Genomic DNA, 15950 nt, shown 5'->3' on the forward strand with positions numbered 1-15950 from the left:
AAGCAATAAGCGAATGGCAGTAGAGAAACCGGGAGATAAAAGTGAACAAGAAATCGTGTTCTCAATTTGCAGTTGGATACGGGTGAGTCGCCCTGACGAAGCGTCAGATGTAGCTCTGCAGGTATTATACATATAAGTCGGCTGATCGCCTGCACCATTGTTTTGACTTACACTCCTTGTGAGGCTGATTTGCTCATGACACTACAGTTCAAGGCACCATACGAGTGGTGCAACATCACAGACTTAAGCAGCTATCTCATTGTTACGGCAGTTTCACTGATATGCGATAACTGCAACTATGCAGAGGCTCTCGATAACCTCCCGTACCGCTGTCGGCAATTTTACGAATATCACCGAAGTCTCTTTTGCGCCTTGCGAACTCTTCACAAATTACCTTTTACTCAAGGAAGGATCCTGGGAGATTTACCTCACAGCTCGTTCCAAAAGAAAACGTTCGAGACCTTCTTCAGGCCCCGCTGCGGTGGTCTAGTGACTAAGGTACTCGGCTGCTGACCCGCAGGTCGCGGGATCGAATCCCGGCTGCGGCGGCTGCATTTCCGATGGAGGCGGAAATGTTGTAGGCCCGTGTGCTCAGATTTGGGTGCCCGTTAAAGAACCCCAGGTGGTCCAAATTTCCGGAGCCCTCTACTACGGCATCTTTCATAATAAAATGGTAGTTTTGGGACGTTAAAACCCACATATCAATCAATCTATCAAGCTTCTTCAGTTATTCAAGGCGAATGAACAGAACTTTGATGCACTGACCTGTGTGTTTGTGTTGCTGAATGCGTGCACTCATGATTATCTCTCAATGTTACACAGGTCTTTTCGTCCTCATAAGTACGCATGGGCTAGTTGGCCTCCCGGCCCTTGCTTCATTTCCCTTCATTCGATCTGTCTTTCTCTATTTCTCTAGCACGTTTTGGCCTATGGTGGAATCGGTCAGGTTTCATAACTGTGCTAAAATAAGCACGGGCCGCATTTGGGAAACCTCAAAGTGGCCAGTGGTGCTTCCCCGGGAGGGCTGCAATTCTCCAGCGTGGCACAAAACATTATTCTGCTATGTAAGAAAGTATATTTATTTTTTTTTCAATTACTATCACAATAATAGTCTCTTGTCATGTTTAGGTGTTTATTGCTTCAGAAAAAAAAAGTAATTGCAGGCACAAAACAAACATTTTGTTTCCATATTTTTTGGTCTTCTGGGCAGGTTTTGCAACAAGGCAATTACGATATATAATTTATAATTAGTTCCATATGTTTTCTCTGTGACTATTTAGCACATAGATCCTAATAGGCTCGATTAGTCAATAATATGATAAAAAGCGTGTTTGAGAAGACGTATATGTTTTGGACATTCTCGATTCCACAATTAAAGTACTGCTAAGCGGCACGCAACTCAAAGTAATGCCGTGTGACCCCACGGCACGTTTAAAAAACGTGGCTTTTAGTTCATGTTCTAACGTGCACCCACCACGCATATTTCACTATATAGGAGAGACATGTGCTCTGCGGGCTGTTCTTGTGTACTTCAGCGTGAGTGGCCCGACGATTTTGTTCCCGCAGATGCGCTCTTTTTATTTCCGCGTAAAAAGGCTCTTTGCCAGGGTGGGGTGCGGGGATTGACTTTCAACAAACTGCAATATTGCAGGCGGAAAATATCTTGCAAATTGTACAGCTGAAATAAAAAAATATCTGTAAAGCTACGTAATTGTTTTTACTAAGAAAAGCAGATGTAGTTCGGGTGAACACCATCGGAATGCGCTGGCACTCCTGATAGCTTAAGTGGTGTGCAATACCATGGTGCCAACCCAACCGCGCCGGTGCAGCTTTTTCGTCTACCGTTTTGCGCCAGCACGTCGCATCAGTGTGTTGCGGGAAACTTTCTGCGAAATTTTGACCAGATCACTGCCACGTTCAGTTTTAGTGTCGCTTGCAGTAAGTAACTTTTTTCGCTTACGCCATATGCTATTTAGTGCTTTATGATTACAGTTGGTATAGTCAACATAAGTGAACGCTATCTGGTGTGCTCGTGAGAAACTCCCAGTGGTAAGGCCGGGGCTTCGCAGCCGGTAAGTCTACATTTTACCCCAGTGGCATCGCATATCACCACAAGCGCTAAGCTTCATTTACTCTGTGCCACCTGCTCTAATTGTTAAGGGCCTTCATAGCACGTTTGTAAGCATCCGTTATGTCTATATTTAAATCGCCTACTACAACAGCCGGTGCGCCTTTCACTAATTTAAACCACACAATGTCCTACAAAGATTTCGATGTGTATCCTGGCCTTTCCTCAGCTGACGCTGACTGTCAGTTACGTGGCATGCATATCCAACTCAAATAATAACTGTTGAGGTTTATCGTCCCGAAACAACTATATCATTGAGAGACGCTGTTGTTGGGGGGCTCCGAACTTTCAAGTACCCGTGGTTCCTTAAGAATATCTGCATACTACACACAACCTGTAGGGGCTGAGTGGATATGCGCTAACATTACGGGGCGATAGTGTACTCTTGGTGTCAAATGAAACGAGAACAGCGAAGTGCGTGTATAAAGCATTGACAAAGTTACAGCTGCCAGTTTTATGGAGAGCAATGTGGAGCATCAGGTAGATAGCCCGGTATGACAGACGTGACGTGGCGCAACGTCGAAATATAGAAATAAAAAGTGGGGCTGATTACTTCCCCACGTTTCTCTCACGAATGTGTCCTTAGCTTACGCTTTCGTCTAGATATCTGTTACTTATTGAATGCAATAGAAAGCAATTAATGCTTTCGATACCTAAACAAAAGCTTGATGAATTTTTCTTCCAACTTACCCCTGGTCTGATTCAAGAAGTTCAATTGATTGATTGATTGATTGATTGATATGTGGGATTTAACGTCCTAAAACCACTATATGATTATGAGAGACGCCGTAGTGGAGGGCTCCGGAAATTTCGACCACCTTGGGTTCTTTAACGTGCACCCAAATCTGAGCACAAGGGCCTACAACATTTCCGCCTCCATCGGAAATGCAGCCGCCGCAGCCGGGATATGAACCCGCGACCTGCGGGTCAGCAGCCGAGTACCTTAGCCACTAGACCACCACGGTGGGGCCTGATTCAAGAAGTTCGAGTGAATCCCAGAAAAAAATATCATTGGCGTAGACACAACAGATCAGAATATTGTGAACCCTGCTAGATCTATCTTAGTTATGTAACGTCAACGAGCGGGCTTTTGTTCCACAGGGCACTAATGCAGCAGCTGGCGTTATATCGGACGTAAGCCTAGAACTTTCAGACGACATTTTGAAAAGTATGGTCATTTGCTTGTCACCGTGCAGAGTCATCAGTGCTCGAAGGTTTGGCTCTTCAAAGTGTGAAGATGGTTTTCGGGTATGAAAAGCTACATAATAACAGTGAGGCCGGTGGTACCGTTCCGACCATTCATACCGAAGACTCTACAATGCCACAAATGCCTTAAGCGTGGACATGAACAGGGTTTCTGCACAAGTGTTCTGGCCTGTGCTCAGTGTGGCGCAAATCACAGCGTAAAATTTAGTGACAGTGCGACATATCGCTACCCTAACTGTAACGGCGAACCCTTGGCAACAGACAAAGAGTGTATTAAGCTGAAAAAAATGGAAGGTCCTGAAAGAGAAAGCTAAAAAAGTTGCATCAAGAGAAAAGACGCCTGGTCATAGTACCCAACGACATGACTGAAGATGCACCTGCACGACCGAAGAATGGTACAGTCAGAGTGGATCGAAGCGACGGAGGAAGGGGTAATTTCGGCATTTCAGTAACATCATGGCTGGCGCTTTTATCAAAGCTGTCGGGCACAACCTCCTTTAAGGTCGCACCTCAGAAAACGTCGGAACCGGCTTTCACCAAGGCCATGTCTGCACTAGAAAATATTTTAAACAGGGCGTCAGAAATGGCTTCAGTCAACGATAATGCCCAAATTTCCCCATGCTTAGGATGCTTGTTAACGCCGTCCGATCTCTAATAGCCGGTTGTCAAACGCTAGAAGAATTAGCCGCACAACAGCTTTTAGAGGCTCTCGTTCCAGTTCTCAACAGTCTTCACCAAAAGCAACAAGAACACCTGTCGCAAGCCCTGACCCTATGGGCTTCAGGGGAACGTCAGGTCTCTACGACCTGACGTTCCACCGTTATGCTGACCTCGATCTTAGACTCCTTGCAATGAAGAATCCGCCGGATGTTATGGCTCTCCAAGAAACCAATGTAAGAAATGATGAGCTCAGGCTTCCGGGTTACGTAGGAGTTCACAGCAGGGCCCAGTCTGCGGTGATGGCATTTGGATTATTTCCTGTGTACAGACAACACGCATCCACAATGTGCTTCGTGAACGTCTTTGTACATATGATATGATGTTCATTTGGGAGTGATTCACGCAAGTGACCTCTGCGACACCGATTTTGAATATGTAGCAGTTGCGTTTATTCTCAGGGACGCATATACAACTGTATACAGTCAGCATGTATTTTTGGCCAACGTGATCTTCGGACATCACATTGCTGGAATGCCTGCTATCTCGGTGTGGCTCGTCATTTCTGCTGTGTGGAGATTTCAATGCCCATCATCCTTGTTAGAATTCAATGAGCTCATCATTAAAGCAGAGCCTAATGACGGCTCATTCACATCTGTCGGCAGAGGAAAGGAACAGTCCACCATTTATCTTGTCATATCAACGAGAGATGTACGACTTGCTTGGTCAAGCGAAGCTGACCCATGGGGTTCAGATGATCTGCCGATTTGGCTGGTTCCAGAGCATTTTCCTGGCAGAAGAGTGCTTCCTACACAGTGATGAATCTGGACAAGTTCATTCAGCTGATTGCAGGGGTGCCATTATACAAAAACTTGTCAAATTATTGAATGAGTGTCTACAGCAAGCTACTGTACGATGACAGCGAAGCATAGATAAAGCAAATCTGACCTTAAGCTATTGGGACTACGTGCATGTTGACGCCGCGCGTACAAGATGGCACAGAGTTCCAAAAGAAGCTCTTACTGTACACATGAAAACCACTTAAATGCAGCCATAGAGCGGCACACAAAACAACTTCGTCGAAGGAGCTGAGCCGCATTGTGTAGGTCGTTGCATGTGGCGAGTGGTTTCGGGAGTGTATGGCACATATTGAAGGCTCTCCGAGCACCTGAGGTCTGCAAGAACCCAACTACAGCATTGTGCATCATGACTGAACGGTCTCCGAAAATTCTTGCGGAAGATTTTGCCAATATTTTCACCTGTCCTATGTCAAAAGACAATGCCAGTCATCGTTCTGTAACAATTTTATATGGACCTCCATGTGAAGTGGATGAGGCAGAATTTACCCTGGTCGAGCTGCGTCATGCACTTAGCCTCTGTTACCGTCAAGCTGCTCCAAGCGTAGATGGTGTTACGTACCAAGCCTTGAGAAACATTGACGAGGTCTTTCATCAAAGTATCCTGGACGAATACAACAAAGTGTGGCAAACAAGTCTGATTCCTGCTGAATGGAAATAGTCTGTGGTGAAGCCATATTTAAAGCTTGGTCGCCCGTTACAACTCCTGAAGTCATACCGGCCAATATCACTAACTTCTAATGGTATAGAGCTTATGTATAGTGCTATTTTGTTTAGACGCCAGATAACAGCAGCTCACTTTCTTTCCTGCATGAGCAGATTTTCTCGCCACCATTCAGTCCTGGACAGTATAACAGAGCTTCTATCATCGCTTGAATGTGCTCGTGCAAACAGACATTTAGGGTATGTTCTATTCCTTGACATACAGCCAGCGTTTGACTCGATACCACATAGTACGATTATTTGTTTCCCTTTGAATGAACAATTTCAGATCATCTGTTACACTTTGTCGTTTTCAAACTGAGCACAGAATGAAAGTGCCCATTAGAGAAGTATAGAGTGAACCTGGCGCTGTTAAATGTGGCATTCTGCAAGGCAGCGTCTTGTCACCGCCTCTCTTCAACAGCGTTCTTGCTGGACTTCCAGGCTGATTACCGCAAGAATTTGACTTTCCTATAGAAATTGCGGTTTATGCTGATGACATCGCGCTCTGTCATCAGTGGTCCGTCACATCATATTCCACATCTTCGTGGTATATTGCAGCAAGCTCTGAACGCAACTTCAGAATAATTGGTGGAAGTTGGCCTGCCAGTTTCATCCGCGAAGTCAGCCGCGATTGGGTATCATCTTAGGAAACGTGCTCGGCGAAGCCTTAGCAAGCTTTGCCTCGAAGACTCACCGGTACAGCGTCTACACCTACACCATTACCTGGGTGTAATCATCGACGATCGCCTTTCTTGGCGCTCTGCTGTTAAAACTATGAGGCGCAAATTGCTGTCGTTTTTCAATTATGTAGCCGCCTTGAATGCTACGGGTGATGGCATTGATCAAAACACGGCACTGCAGGTTCATCAATCATCTGCACTCTTTTGCATAATGTATGCCTGGCCAGTCTTGGATGTACCATCTGCTTTGTCTCAGCTGAAACGGGATCATCGTATTTCCCTCCGAATAATGTTTGCCTTACCACGTGAAGCACAATCAATTCCACTACTTTCTGAAGCACACCCGTTGCCGCTAAGGCTGCTCGCTGACCAGAGAGCATTCCATCATATTGAGCGTATGCACAAAGCCCCAGATGACAAAAAACTTGTTAGCAGGCTGCTTCAGGGCCCACTTTCTCGATTGGATGAAATGGCGGTTTGTTCAATGGTATTACTGGCAATTCCGGCGAAACTGTTGAGCTGCCATCACCGACTGAACACAGCCCATGTGCCTCTTCCTACTGATCTGGTAATTCCAGGAATACGCAAAAAGTGTGACCAACCTACCAACCTGTTTCGGAACTATACCAATTAGCCCATTCACACGTATCTGAAAAATTCGAAGACTATGCAGAACTATTTACGGTCACTCCTGTATGCCGCGGTAGCCTCAGCGTTTCTGCAGCTTTTTTCTGCCCTTCAACCGATATCGACGGTTGCTTAAAATACCGCACCCCTCATCGTCGGTGACAGCCGAGCTAGCAGTGATTTATGTCCCCCTGAAGTACGTGCTAGCAGGGCTATCAGCACCGAAGGTGTCACCCTTACCGACAGTCGTGGTTCCTTTAGCAAATTCACCCGCAAGGAGACATACAGCCCTATTCAATGTAGCATCATGGAATCCATCAACAGTATATCCTCTCACGTGTGGTATGTCTAGCTGCATATTGGGCGCTTTCGCACGTGGGCAGTGCGGGCAATGAAGAAGCGGATCACTTTGCTCCATCTTGCAACCATGATGATTCTTATTATCCGGGAATTCCATGTACAATGGACAACGCTCGTCTGCTTATAGGCTCCCACCTACTAAAGCAGCACCTAGACCAGCGTGTGGCGAGCGCGTCGCTCCCTCCCCGTGTTTGTGGCCGTGACTTGCCTCGTCGTTCCAAAGCGCTCCTATACAAGCTAAGAGTGGGCTCTGTGATAATGCGCGAATGATTACGCCATCAAGGGCGTATTCGCAGTCATTTGGCGCTGCTTGTGGCTTCTGCGAAACACGTGATCATCTCATAGCGCGCCGTGCCGCATTTGTTACGAAGTGGGCTTTGCTGATTAATTAAAATAAATTCTTGCGACTTAAGTGCACGACCCCAGACAATTACCTCTTTCAGAGAGACTGTGCTTCCCGGCGCGACGAGGCCAATTGTGCTCTCCTTTTATGGACCAAACGGTCCTGACCACCGATTTATAGTCGGCTTTTTTAATTATTGTTTACTTATACTTGTCTAAGTCTTCGTCATTTTTTTAATTCCCTCTCTTCTTTTCTCTTTGTCTCCTCTTTGTTTTTTCTGTTTCTTTCCTCCTCCTGAAATAGTAGGCAGACGTTGTGCCACTCCAGGTGGCTGTTGCCTGCTTGCTATCTCCCTCCTTCCTCCGTGTCCTTGTGTATCCATGTATAGAAATTCAATGAGTAGATAATTATGTTCCTATCACAGCTTAGTCTGCCACAACGGCATAAATAGATAAGCAAAGAAGAAAACTGCAAGAAGGCGGAGTAGGCAATAGATGGAATGGCAGCGCTCTCTCCTTTCACTTTCTCCTTTCACCACTGTGCCGCGCTACACGTGTAGCATGAGGCTACTGGCCACGCGGTCGTGTTCATAAACAGAATGGCTGAACAGTGAGTGCCGTCCAGTCATCTCCAATGACAGGGACACACCTCCTATTTGGCAAAGCTGCGCAATCTCTTCATAATTCAAATTATTTTGCCTGCATTGTAGTTCTGATATGGTGATGATAGATGAGGAGAGCATCTAGTCGATCCATTTTATTCTTTTTGTCTTCCTTTTGTATATGAGAATTAGAACAGAAGTGCTGTAGGAAGCTCACGTAGTGCTCTCAGACCGAATGTGGTGTGGAGACCGGTCTACAGTGATGCCTGGTGAGCTCACACTACACCTTTTCTATAGTGCTTTGGGCATGCACTCCGCTGTTGATGGTACATTTGACGTCAACTGTACGTAACAGACACTTGATGTATTGCATGTCATTACGTCTCAGTCGTGTTCATCGTGCACTCAAACCCTCCTACACCAACTACGGCGCATCGGCGGAAACCGCCATGAAGTGCCACGAAGCGCCTCGCACATGCACATCACGGTCGAGCCTCGTGTTGCATTTTATATTCGAGCACGTTGGGCGCGTCGGTGGCCACAGACAAAGAGGCATTTTTCTAACACGTCAAGTGACCCTACACGATAAAAGCGTTAAAGCTCAGACGTCTTACGATGGCACGTGGAGAAGATTCATGCTGCAACTTTCCCGCGCGTACATACGTCACCAAATCTAGACACCATTCAGTTTAAGCTGCAATTGATGCGTCGCCGTCGAAAGCAGGAAAACAGAACCACCAATGATGGCTTGATTTTCACCCTATTTTCATCCCCGGAAAAGACGGACGCAGTTTCTAAAGCATTAGTGGTTGCCAACACGTGGAGCATGACGATCGCTCCTGCGAGAAATGCACGTCAGAGGGCAAACCGTGTCAGATGTCTCAAAAGGCGATTGATTGAAAGCGCGCAAGTAACGGAAAAGCCCGCTCCCAGTTCGAGGAACAACATCGCACTCGAATCGATCCACACGCGTACGTAGAAGCGAAGAGTTGGGAAGCGAAAGCCACACCCGACTGGCTGGTTTTGTAGGCTCGCCGTAAAGCATTCTCAAATACGCTGTTTTCATCCCCGCCCGTGTACGCTGTGACACCGGATTATATACTTCTTTCTCTTCCACTTTGATGGGCGTGTGATGCCGACAGCGTCCGGTTCGCTTCTCCGAGTTATCGTGTCAACAGAGCGGGTATTTTGAAAGTGTTGTATGCTCCGCTATGAAGACGAGGCGCCTTGCCTCGATCTTTCCGCAGGCTGCTCATCTATGATTGCCATATAGAACTGCGCTGAGAGTAAGAAGGAGATTAACCGAGAAGGAAAGGTCTCTATGCGCTGTGTATCGCATACGGATGGTCACCGGAGCGCGAATGTCCCGCTGTTCGCATTCGCACACGCGCTGTCGACGTACTCAGCGGAAACAGATCGGCGCACGTTTGGAAAACTACACCGACGTGCTCTTTTTCCAGCGCGTCATTTCCCCGCACTGACGTGGTCGCGTTCTCTCGGAATACGTGATGTGTGTACCATTGTAGGTTTTTCTTCCTACGTTCACGTACAGACTCTCAGCTCATTCAGGATTATGGTTGTTGACATAGAGCGGAAACGTGAGTATGAGAAAGTTCGATTTTCGAGTACAAGGAAAGTGGCCGCGTCAGCGCAAGATTGAAAACCTGGCGTCATTTGACGGTTAACCGATTTTTTTCAATTTTTTTTCAATTTCTTTATTTATTTACCAGACCAAACTGGAAGGTCGCCAAGGCTAAAAGCCGTGAGAACGGCTTGACAAAGGCCCTGGTGACCTGAATATACACATGGCAGTAGTGCGGAAATGATTACAAGTACATAAAAAAAAAAAAAAAAAAAAAAAAAAAAACATGAACAATACACAATTCAAAAATGATTTTTTAACTGATTATTTTACAATACCTGTTATAAAATGTGTAAAAAAGGGGTTTCAATAAGCAAAATACATCATGCACAGACAGTCGTATACATTGACACTTATCAACCTAAAAAGAAACATATACACGTTTATGTGAAAACACATACATTCATATCGCTAATACAACGCAAAATAACGAGATATAACATGATACAATTTATTTACACTAGACTGAAAAAAAAAAAAAAAAAAAAAAAAAAAAAAAAAAAATTACATAGACTGTGAGAATGGGTTGTTGCGCATGTTCCTATGGAGCCAGAGAGCAGAAATGTGAGTGTAGTTGTTTTTTGTTACAGGAGATTGTACTTACGTGCGTGTTAAGTGTTGTGGGAACGTTGTAGGCCAAGGCTTGGTGTCTATATGTAGTGCGGAAACGCGGTACGAACCAAATATCTGTATTTCTTGTAGGAATCGTAATGACACGACGCTGTAGGCATGACAGTGATCTAATGAAGTTGGAGAATTCCTTATTCGAGAAATAAAGTGTGTGCAATAAGCGAAATGTGTAAAGGTTGTCAGCTCGTATTATATTAAATTCTTGGAAAGCTCCACGCGTCGTTCCGAACGGTTCAATATTTCCAATCTGGCGGACTATTTTTTTTTGCAAAGTAATGACTTTATTGATGTTTGCTTTGCTTGTCGTGGCCCATACAAGGCTGCAATACATTAGATGTGAATTAAATAGCGCATAATATATCTGAAGTTTCACTTTGAGCGGCAAAATGTCACGGCAACGAGACATCACTCCTGTTACCGAAGAAAGCTTTTTACAAACAAAATTTACATGTGTATCCCAGCCTAGATTGGAAGAAAAATAAACTCCAAGTATTTTGTAGCTATCAACAATATCAATCGGCACTGATTCAAGAACTAAAGGTTGATGGGTAGCGAGTACTTTATTTTTGGCACGAAAAACAATGGCTTTGGTTTTATTTGGATTAATTTTAAGCTGGTTCATTCTGGACCATGACGAAATTCTTGAAAGTATATCATTTGCTTTGCTTACAATGTCATCTAAGTTAACGCCATCAAGGATTATTGTTGAATCGTCCGCATATATGACGTATTTAACTGTTGTGTCCAGTTGAACAATGTCATTAATGTAAACATTGAACATCAGCGGACCAAGTATACTGCCTTGCGGCACACCACGAGTGAGGGGCAAGAATGACGAGCTATTTTCATTAATGTAAACACTTTGGCACCTATTGCTAAGATATGATCGAATTAAAGATTTGGCAACACCCCGAATGCCATTTGATTCTAATTTGTCTAACAATATATTATGATGAAGCGAGTCAAATGCCTTACTGAAGTCTAGAAATATGCTGAGTGTGAATTTATTTTGTTCAAAGTTATGAAGTATAGCTTCCTTTAATGTCAACAATGCAGTTTCAGTGGACTTGCCGCTTATAAAGCCAAACTGCGCATCTGTTAACACATTGTGTTTATTAAAAAATTTCGTTATGCGGACATGAATAATTTTTTCTAAACATTTAGAGAAGACAGGAAGGACCGATATAGGCCTGTAGTTACTTTCACTGTTGCGGTCACCACCCTTAAAAATGACTGATACGCGAGCTTTCTTCATGGCTTCTGGAAAAACACCATGTTCAAGAACTAAGTTATATATATAGGTTAGTACACTACTAAGTAAATATAAAACATGTTTTATTGGTGTGATCTGCAGGTCATCGGCATCAAGAGATTTAGTACTATTTAGATGCTTGAAGATTTCGCATACTTCACTTTCGTTTGTTGGGTCAAGAAAGATACTTTGGCTCACGTTACTGCATCCGGCGACAAAATCCGCGTTATCATTGCACAACGCTACTGCATTTATGAAGTAGTTATTAAAATGATCTGCGAGTGCTGCACCTCTAAAATCTTTACCCCCAAAGGTTATGGACTCAGGCAAAGCATTTTTATTATCACGACCGAGTATGGTATTAATTAGCTTCCACGTAGCACTTGAACGTTGCCGATTGGCATGTACAAAGATACGCTGATAGTAGGCTTTCTTGGCACGTTGAAGTTCAGCGTTTAATCTATTGCGAAGCTTTTTAAATTCTTTCAAAGTTTCGGCAGAGCGCGTACGTAGAAAAGTGTGATAGCAGATGTTTTTACGCTTTATCATACTCAGATGCTCGCGAGTGACCCAGGGTTTCCTTGCCTTTCTTGCAGATTTTAATGTTTTAAATGGAAAATGTTTTGCGTAAATGCGTCGAAAAGTTTGGATGAATGCATCATATGCGTTATCGGCATTTTTCTCCTTAAATACAGATGACCAGTTTTGTTTGGATATATCGAGCGTAAAAGCTTCAAGACTTCGAGATGTAATATGCTGTATGGTAGGCAGCACCCGCCGCGTCCCTTTATCGAGAGGTTTGCAAAAATAGTTCATAAACACGGGACAGTGGTCACTAATATCAGATGTTATTGTGCCTGCGCTATAAATTACTGTGTCAATATTGGTAATGACAAGATCCAGTGCTGATGAAGTGGAGCATGTAATTCGTGTTGGCGTATTAATTAGATTTTTAAAACCACTCGAGAGCAAAAGGTTATTTAGCTCGCGGGTGACACAGTTTTCCTCCAGTAGGTTAATATTAAAATCTCCTGCAGAAATAAGGAGGAAATTATTACAACAAGCATACTCCAAGAAGTTCTCGTAAAATTGCATGAAACTTGCCATGCTTCCATTTGGCGGTCGGTAGGTTACCGAGATAAGCTCATCTTTAAACTGGACTGTAAGTATTTCATATTCATCTGTTATCTTACTGAATTCAGGGACGACGTGGCAACTCTTTTTTGTCGTAACGAGCAAAGCAACCCCTCCCCCTCGCTTATGCGTCCGATTAAGATAGAATGTATTGTAGCCATCCAGAGTAAAAGTAGGTTCATCATTTGTACCCCAAGTTTCAGTCATCATAATGAGGTCAAATTTTATTTGGAATTGCTCTAAAAAGAGTGCAACGTCGTCCCTTTTATGGTTAAGTGACCTCGTGTTAATATGCAGAACTGAGTTGCCTGTTTGATTGTGTAAGCAGATATCGCGAGGAAAAGCAAGCTCTAGGTAATCCATAGCGAAATAAATGCTATTTCAAAGTTTCAAGCAAGCACATCAACTGACATTATGCAGACACAGAACTATTTTGCCCTCCAAAAATCCTGTCGATATCACGCTCGCTGGGTATGTGTACAGCAGGTGTTTCGTCAGTCTGTTTAGCGTATATCTTCCCGTTGTAAGACCATACAGATTTCCATTTCATTTCGTACTTCTTTTTTACAGCGGTCGCGAGCAGTTTTTTCAACGTCGGGCAGAGATGTTCATTCACATACACAGGCGGTGAAAAGGAAGTTGAGTTGCCAATGCCCAAATCTGCATTTGTAAGGCGCGCTTTTTTTGCCTTCTTTAGCACCCTGTCCCGTTTGACGCGGGACTTAAATTGAACAACGATGTTGCTCTTGTTTTCCGTTCTACTCGGCACACGGTGACACGCCTCTATGTCATCCTTGCTAAGCGGCTCTCCGATAACCGTGCCTAGCGTACAAAGTAAGTCACTGACCGATTCAGTCTCCCTTTTCACAACGCCTTGTATTTCTATATTGACATTCCTAGAGTACTGTTCACAGCCGGTCAATCGATGCTCCAATTCAAATACAGAGGTTTTCAAGGACGCGTTTTCTAGGCGTAGAGAAGCATTATCACTTTTAAGGCGAGCACTTTCAGCGACAGCTTCTTCTAATTTTTTCTTCAACTCCTCAATACTGTCGTGAGCGTAGTCAATGCTTTTAGTCATGTTCCTTTGTTCTGTTTTCAAGTCTCGAATTTCATTCCTGAAATCCCTTACCACAGAGTCACGGAACATCTTAAGTTCCTGCTGCACCTCCTCCTTTAACTTCACACATTCAGTCTTCATTTCCTCCTTCAATTTAGCCATAACAAATCTTAATGATTTACGAAAGAAGCAAGAAAGCACCACAGATAATTCAAAACAATTTGGCAGTGACGACGGAAACACACAAAAAAAAAGCTATAAGCAGCTCAGTATACTTGGTCACTGACCTGTACAGAAAGCAGATTGCTTATTACGACGTTCACAGTTCCGCCGTCACTGCCAAGTGATGCAGCCGGCGACCTGAGCGCTCTTCTTGTAGGGTGAATTTGATGACGTGGACGAAGCTGCACCGCGCAGGACACGGCAGCACGCAGGCGCACAAATGAAGCACGCAGCAGCGTAACTATGCAGCCAGGGACCACGGTACCTTTCCTTCCAGGGTTGGGTATCACCGGTGAAAAACGTGCGTCAGCCTGTACAGAAAGCAGATTGCTTATTACGACGTTCACAGTTCCGCCGTCACTGCCAAGTGATGCAGCCGGCGACCTGAGCGCTCTTCTTGTAGGGTGAATTTGATGACGTGGACGAAGCTGCACCGCGCAGGACACGGCAGCACGCAGGCGCACAAATGAAGCACGCAGCAGCGTAACTATGCAGCCAGGGACCACGGTACCTTTCCTTCCAGGGTTGGGTATCACCGGTGAAAAACGTGCGTCAGCCTGTACAGAAAGCAGATTGCTTATTACGACGTTCACAGTTCCGCCGTCACTGCCAAGTGCTATAGTGAGAGTGACTCGTTTAAACGCTGTCGACCCGCTTTTATGAGGCGTTTACGGTAGGTAGAGTGACTAGTTCAAATTCGTATTGTCACCCACTGAACTTTTTTTTTACTTTTGTTCCACCAAAAGCAAGAAATAAAAAGTAGCAAATACTCGCTACCAAAATGATTCTCGCAAGTGCAGGTACAGGCTAATTTTAAGCAGCATGCCGCGAATGTTTCTTTTTTGTTCTTACCAGTTGTCACGTAGTTTAGGCTGCCGCATATTCAGAGATCGCGAAATAACTTACAAGAATTGTGAGACAATGGTTTGCAGGCGTTGCACATTTCTCAAGATTTATATTCGTCCAGCGCGACCGAATGCGGATGGAAAAGACAAGCACACACTCAGCGCTGCGTGTTCTTTTCCGTTCGCGTTCAGTTCCACTGCTCAAACTTAGCACTATAGAACAACTAACCCACCTACCCACCTCAGCCTCATTTCTCATGCAAAACGTACACCCGTCCACAGAGGTTTCTGGAACGTTGCTTCCAGTGGAAATTATTATTTCAGCTCAGTTGGAGCACGGCAATTATCATCTATAGAGGGTAGTTGTGTAAGTCGCAAGAACAACTACCGGCTGCAAAATTTATTTTCCAACTATTTTCTCAGACAATATTAGGTTTCATAGAAATATCTTGTCCCACCACACACACACACACACACACACACACACACACACACACACACACACACACACACACACACACACACACACACACACACACACACACATATATATATATATATATATATATATATATATATATATAGTTAAGAATAAAGGAGCACACTTACGAAAATTTTATAATTGTTTACTCTACGTTTCGGCCGTGGCACGGCCTTCGTCAGGATTAACCAGCCTTCGTCAGGATTGGTTAATCCTGACGAAGGCCGTGCCACGGCCGAAACGTAGAGTAAACAATTATAAAATTTTCGTAAGTGTGCTCCTTTATTCTTAACTATATTTACACCGGACCCACAGAATTTCTTTTTTGAATCATATATATATATATATATATATATATATATATATATATATATATATATATATATATATATATATATATATATATATATATATATATATATATATATATATATATCAGCGCCATTGCTTAAAAATGGTTATACCAGAAATTATTCTCTTAGCGAACGAACAGCTGAAAGCCACGTCACCACTAGCCAGG

At 44.0% G+C, this 15950-nt stretch overlaps 1 protein-coding gene across 2 annotated transcripts in view; it reads left to right on the forward strand.

Annotated features, from left to right (window-relative positions):
- LOC142761602 (monocarboxylate transporter 9-like) overlaps window positions 1-15950 on the forward strand; it is a 62828-nt gene that overhangs the window by 27526 nt on the left and 19352 nt on the right. The window lies entirely within an intron of this gene.

Source organism: Rhipicephalus microplus, chromosome 3 (genome assembly GCF_043290135.1).
Source record: "Rhipicephalus microplus isolate Deutch F79 chromosome 3, USDA_Rmic, whole genome shotgun sequence".
Lineage (NCBI taxonomy): Eukaryota > Metazoa > Arthropoda > Arachnida > Ixodida > Ixodidae > Rhipicephalus > Rhipicephalus microplus.